Source organism: Austrofundulus limnaeus, unplaced genomic scaffold, assembly GCF_001266775.1.
Source record: "Austrofundulus limnaeus strain Quisiro unplaced genomic scaffold, Austrofundulus_limnaeus-1.0 Scaffold257, whole genome shotgun sequence".
Classification (NCBI taxonomy): domain Eukaryota; kingdom Metazoa; phylum Chordata; class Actinopteri; order Cyprinodontiformes; family Rivulidae; genus Austrofundulus; species Austrofundulus limnaeus.
The window spans coordinates 313,507-320,548 of NW_013952659.1; the positions used below are offsets into that span (position 1 = coordinate 313,507).

The 7,042-nt window shown below is 39.1% G+C and overlaps 1 protein-coding gene across 5 annotated transcripts in view; it reads left to right on the forward strand.

Annotated features, from left to right (window-relative positions):
• The window catches only part of LOC106526078 (tensin), a 201,182-nt gene that overhangs the window by 67,057 nt on the left and 127,083 nt on the right, over positions 1 to 7,042 (forward strand). Inside the window, exon 1 of one of the 5 annotated variants that reach the window (XM_014020559.1) lies at positions 5,496 to 5,576. The exons of the other annotated variants lie outside the window; for them this stretch is intronic. The gene's annotated coding sequence lies outside the window, so the exon portion shown is untranslated. Of the gene's footprint in view, positions 1 to 5,495; positions 5,577 to 7,042 lie in introns of those variants that run through there. 5 annotated transcript variants of the gene reach the window in all.

Consider the following 7,042-nt stretch of genomic DNA (forward strand, 5'->3'; position numbering starts at 1 on the left):
GTACAGCACCTTGTGAATCTATTTCTGTGAAAGGTGCTTTAAAAATAAAACTTTACTTAATTACTTACCTACAAGAGAGGAGCTTGATAACTGAAAGCTCTGCCTCCCATTCTACTTTTAGAAACTCCAGGAACCACAAGTAAACCTGCAGTCTGAGAGCGAAGTGCTCTGTTAGGAAAGTATGGAACAATAAGATGTTTAATATATGATGGAGATTGGTTGTTAAGAGCTTTGTATGTTAGGAGTAATATTTTAAATTCTATTCTGGATTTGACAGGGAGCCAGTGGAGAGAAGATAAAACTGGAGAAATATCTCCTTCCAACTCTCATTAAAACTCTAGCAGCAAGTACAGATGTACTTTGAATTTATTCCTCTGATTACTCACAAATAGAATTATAGCTGTCCATTTTAACAATATGTTCCCACTGACACTGCTTGTTGTATTCCTCAGGGATTAGTCCTCGTCCCCTTGTGTTTTGCATCTACATGCTTCTTCTTGGCCAGTTTACTGTAATGTTCATCATCACTGTCTATGCTGATAACACTATAACGTGGTCGATACCTCCAAGTATAGTGATGTTTCAGAATTAATTTAAAGTTTGTGAAATGTCTAGCTTCCAGAGGACACCATCTATCCATCTCCCAAAACTTTTTTTTTGGGACCCATCTGTCTTCTCTCAATGTTTTCTTGTTTATTCCTTGTTATTCAGTTGTTGGCAATATTGAACAACTGAGATTAAAAATGTGTTGATTTTGAGTGGTAAGTTTATATGTAACATGAGAATTTTATGTTGTGTAACACTCATGTAAACTGACAATTTCAGATGTTGACTTTACCTGATTGGACATGTTTCAAATTTTATGTGTAAAAACACTCAATAATACAAAGGACCTAACCCATGTTCAAACTAGGGGTGATGGGCAGTTTGAGATGGTACATTGGGCTTCAGCTTCCTTGAAAGATGGATAATTGTTGTCTGCTGCCAAATAGTGAAGTGGAAGGTAATGTTTTTGTATTTGGCTAAGCGGCTACATATCATTAACTTTGAGGGTCAACTCAATTCAAAATGGCTGCTATAACCAATTGAGCTTAAAACACAGAAATGGCTATAATTCAGTTAGTTTTGATAACACTGATCTAAAATTTGGTGTGGTAATAGCTGAGCCTGAGCCCCAGCACATATTCAGAGCAGTAACAGATAGATTTCAATCCATTTGGACACATAAACTGACATAATTCAGACAGATCTGTACATTTTGAGACATATTTTGTGTGGTTGTAGCTGGATGTCATCCACAACTCATACTCCAAATGCTGCTTATTGCACTTACTATTTTGTCATTTCTTAAAATAAGATGATTTTAGTCTAAAATGATGTCATGAAAAGCCGATGGTCATCTTTATTTGATAAGGTTTGCCCACTTGAAGATTGTTTTATATCTCTTAAATAACTTCGGCATAGACAAATGGTTTTAGGTCATTCTGCTAGCTCACAGCTCTTACCGAGCTTCTGTAAGTTTTTATTTTGAGTGATGATGCTTAGAGTTTTCTTTCCTTTATGGTTCTTATTTTAATCACATTTCAAAAACATCCAGAGTCCTGCACAGGGACAAGGAGCAGGCAAGAATGTTGGCGTGGAAAAAAAAACGTGCCCATCTGAGCATGAACGAGACGCACACACATGCGCTCATTCTTCAGGGGCTCGACACAGAAGCAACCCTGTTTCCCCGGCCCAAGTGTGTGACATCAAAGAGCCGTCACAGCAGGTTTCCATAGCAGTGGTACAGATGCAGCATGGTAGCTGGGAGATAGTGTTGGCAGACAAATGATATGAACGGTTTAATAACCGGGTGCTGGCTGATGACTGATGGCCCAATTTACCTCCGTCATCGTCTGGAGTTCAGGAGCTAAGTTCATGTCGAGAGCACAAAACGCAGAGGAAGGCAGCTAAATCATTTCCTCAAAGTTCCTTCAAACATAAATAAATACATTTGCGGTGATGTGAGTTTTGTTCCAGTCAGTCTGCACTCATTTATGGCTCTGTTCTGCAGTCAGCCCCGAGTTTTTGTTTATTATTTAAATGCATTTTAATTCCAGAGTGCTACAAAAAGAGTGCCTTTCTACCTTTCTATAGTTTGCTAAAGATTACATAAGAAGCCAAAAAGCTTTTAGAAAAAAGTGTTTTGTGTAAAATGAGAATTGTTTTGTTTTAAAAAGTGAAATTACTGCCTTCCGATAAAAGAACCTCTTCCTCTCTGTGAAACATGGTGGCAGTAGTATCATGGTTTGGAGTTGGCTTGGAATCATTGGTGAACATTGAATTCTGTAATAAATGAGTGAATTTTATCAGAATGTTTCAAGACACCTGATATTTAATTCAGTTTTTGTTCTATTAAAGGGGCAATATTATGTGTTTCTCAGGCATACATTTAAATACTGTACCATAATGAAGTATCTATGTCACATTTAGTTGTTATTAAAATGCTGTTTTTATGTTTAAATAGAAAATAAACTTATCTTCTCATCACTTCCTCTTCTAAACGCCTTGAAATTGGCCTCTGTCTCTTTAAGAACCACCTTCCGCTTCTGTCTCGCCCATTTCGGTGCGAGGCTGTGTGTGTGGGGGGCTGCTATGATGCAGTTTACTTGGCATCTGAAAATACATTTCCTCAAATGTATTTTTAATCTGAAAAGAGCTTCACTGAGTGAGAAGTAGTGGAGCTCAGCAGACAGTTTAAGTTTCACTTTCACTTTTGCCCGAGAGCCTGCAGGAGTCATGGGCGGGGTGTGTGGGGAGGGGGAGGGAGTGCTCTGTCATGAGGAAGTTCAGCTTAAAGACACGTCCCAGGGGCGTTTCTGGTACCAAAAGGTGTTTCTGGTCCCCACCTGTCGTTTTGCTCCTCAGCATGACTTCCTAAAAACACTGCAGGATTTCTCAAACATGCATGTGTGCGTCAGAGCAAGGCTTTGGGCATGTTTTTATGAGAGTATAACATTATAACATGATATAAAACTCAAAAAAGTTGATTTTACATGATAGTGCCCCTTTAATGCCTGATCATTAGTGTGCATGAGATACACAGTATTGGGATCCTGCGTGTTCCTCCTGTGCAGTTTTTGTCACCTATCTACACCTGCACTTGGTCCTATTGCAGCCATCCAAACTTCTTTTTGTTAAGAGCGTTCAGGAGATACTTGCAGTGACTGTAGGTGTATGCACTGTCATCCATCCATTATCTGTACCTGCTTCTTCCTTTCCTGGTTGTTTGGGTCACTGGTGCCCATATCCAGCATGAACATAAGTAATCGGATTAAACGGCCATTAGGAATAAAAATGCATCATGTAAACTCTCTATTCGGATTATTCTGACCTGATTCAGCTCGATCCGAATGAATTTGTAATCGGAATGAGAGAGGTGGTTTATGCTGATTGATAATCTGAACAGTGTTCATGTAAACACTTAATCTGATCTACTTATTCTGATTGTAGAAAACTGACCTGACTGCGCATGTCTGCTGACTTTCATCGGTTTCCAGCAGCACAGAACTGTTCCTCTCATTCTCTCATTCAATAAAGAAGGAAGGCACACAGCCTGCACCTCTTCGCAAAAAAATAAATAAAATAAAATAAAAAGTCTGCCCGTCCCCTGCAGCTCAACCAGGGAGTGCAGTAACATCTTATTAAAACCTATCGCAGGTCCATTCTGAGCTCAGAAGCTGTTTGTTTTTGTTCATGACGGAAGTAAAACTTTTTCTGTATGTTTTTAAGGGAAAGTTAACAACAGCGCATGTCGGTGCGTCTATTCAGAATAAAAGCCTGGTGCATGTAAACACTCATCATGATCGGATTGTGCGCATGTAAACGATACATTCCGATTATTTAATCCGAATACATTTCAATCCGATCAAAGAATTTTCCGCATGTAAACATAGCTAGTGTTTGGTCTGTGGGAGGAAACCAGAGTACCCAGAGAAAACCCATGCATGCATGGAGGGAGAATGTAAACTCCACCCAAAAAGGTTCAGCTGATTTGATCTAACAACCTTTTTTCTGAGAGGCAACAGTGCTACCAACTAAGCCACTGTGTCACTAATGGTTTATGCACCATTTATGATTTTTAATATATTAAGCTTTATTTGTCATTATGATACACTGGGAAATTTTCAGCAGCTTGGACTTGGTCCAACACTGCCCCCATGAGACAATTTTATATAGAAGGTTCTGAGACCATTATACTTTCATCAGACTCAAACAAACTCCAACCAACAGCCAACAAATGTCCACGTAACACTTTTGATAACCGGCTTCCATGCACCCTTGATTTTTTGTAGGAAAACCTTATTTTAGTAGTGTCCTAGCCTGGTTAAAACCAGACCCTTGTCTTGGCCTCTGTTGAAGTTTAAAACGATTGGATCGGTTGGCCGTGATGTATGTGTGCCAGCTCCACTGTGAAGGAGGCTAAGCTAAGAAGCTAACCGGAAATCGCGTGTGCTGTAAACAACCCTACTGAGAGGAGAAAAGTACCGAGCTGAACGAGACGGCTGTAAATGAGAGCTGCTGCTTTGTCAGACCAATTTAATTTAATTTGAAGCCTTATCAACACGGACTGGCTTCATTCACTTCCTCCACTGCTGTATGCTAAAATAACTAGCAGACACTGCACAGAACATCGACGTTCTGTTCTCTGATTGGCGCAGACGAAAAATTTTCCCGAAGAAATCCTTGTCTACGGGAGAAATCCCAGATGGAGCAGTGAAGGGGAACTATGAGCGGGCTAGGCTAGTAATATCCCATTTTTTATTTAAATTAAAAAATTTTGTATAAATTTTATAGTGCAGCAAGTAATATTTATGCAGAAATCATTATTGCCCGCTGCTGTTGGCAAACAGCGATAACATTTTTGTCCATATTGTGTGTGTTTGTTGTTGTTTCAAAATATTTCATGAGCCGCTAGACTGATTTAAAAGAAAGCTGCATAAAGTAATCAGTGGATGTACACTTACAACCCATTAACTTATATTACTGAATTTTATTCAGTATTTTTTCTCCAGTGAAAAAAACAGGATATAAAAGTTTTTCCCCCCTGTTATTCTTCCTCCTATGTTTCAAATACAATCATGAGGACTATGAGGAAAAGAAGGGAGGAGTAAAACAGAAAAGGACAACAGTTACTGCCCCCAGAATGCCTTTTGCTCTCCCAGTTTGGGTACAGGAACCTTAAGGAGCCCCTCGCCACTTTCTTGGCCTTATATAGCGTGTTTTTAAAATTTTCTTGGCAGTTGACTCGTGGGTGGGTGGGGAGGAACAATGCCAGCAGTATAAAAAGGGTGCATCCTGGTCCAGTCCAGAAGTTGTGCAGACAAGCACACACATACACAGTAGCTCTTTCTGGCACGCGTTTAGGATTACTGCTGCTGTTCAAGAGAGAGAAGACAGAGGAGGAGGAGGAGGAGGAGGAAAGTGTGTGCATTTCCCTCTCCTGCCTTGGTTAGAAGGCGTGTGAAGCCAGGGAGAATGCAGAGGCAGAAAGGAACAGCAGAGGAAGTGTGACGAAACGTAGCACCAATGTGCAGGTAAGATGTTCAGGTTGCACTTTTCATGTGCTTGAACATTAAATAAGTTTTTCACTTTTACAGTTTCTCGTGTCTTGAGGATGTCAGGTCCTGAACAGCTTCTGGAGAAGGAGTTATTTAGTAATGTCAGATCAGCTGAAGCAGCGTTTCCCTGCATGTTTTGAATGTTAAGGCTGGTCTGCCTCAGTCATGGGAAAGTGCTGCTCTTGGAGCCGTTCATGACGAGTAGTGATTTGTGGCAGCGGAGTCAGAGAGGGGAGCAACTGGTCAACACAGGAGGCAAACACGTGTTTCCTTCAACACAACCTGAATCTGTAATGGTGGTGTAAAAAAAGAATGTACCTCAGCTGCTCCAGAAGTATATTTCACTTTTCTGACATTTTCAATGTTTTTTTTCCTCCTGGGAAATTTAATGCAGACTGGTAAAAATCACTCTTCACTTTTGACATCTAGCCAAACAAAAACAATTTACCATGAGATTGCATAGCTTAGAAAAGTAATAATATTGTTTAGCATTTCCAATATTTGTTGGAGATCAGTCTTGACTATTACCACACCAGATTTCACCTTAATAACTAAAACAAATTTCTTATTTCATTTAACCTGATTAAAAAAAACCTTTTCAGATCAATGTCAGTTTTTACAACAGTGACCTTGCCAAGAGACCAGTAGCACACATAAAACACTGATCAAAAAGGAGCAACAGTATAGGTTATTTTACCCGCAAAATGGGTCCTAAGTTAAAGTGCATATAAGTGATTTTTAACAGTGACCTAACAATGTCAATTATTTAATTGGCTGTGATAAAACACAGACCTAATAAAAACATAGTCCTTAGGCAATGGTTAACAAATATATGCAATGGTTAAAACATACAGTAGTTTAAAACATTCAATGATTAAAAAGTAACTGGTTTAACACGGGCACTGGTTATCAAACATAGTATTTAACAAACAGGCAATGGTTAACAAATACAAGCAATGCTTAAAAGCACACAATGGTTAAACACAGGTACTGGTTATCAAACATTTTAAGTGGTAAACAAACACAGGCAATGGTTAAAAACAGGCACAAGTTATAAAACACAGGCAATGGTTAACAAATACAAGCAATGGTTAAAAACAGGCACTGGTTAAAAAACACAGGCAGTGGTAACAAATACAGGCAATGGTTAAAAACAGGCACTGGTTAAAAAACACAGGCAGTGGTAACAAATACAGGCAATGATTAAAAACAGGCACAAGTTATCAAACACAGGCAATGGTTAACAAATACAAGCAATGGTTAAAAACACACAATGGTTAAACACAGGTACTGGTTATCAAACATTTTAAGTGGTAAACAAACACAGGCAATGGTTAAAAACAGGCACAAGTTATAAAACACAGGCAATGGTTAACAAATACAAGCAATGGTTAAAAACACACAATGGTTAAACACAGGTACTGGTTATCAAACATTTTAAG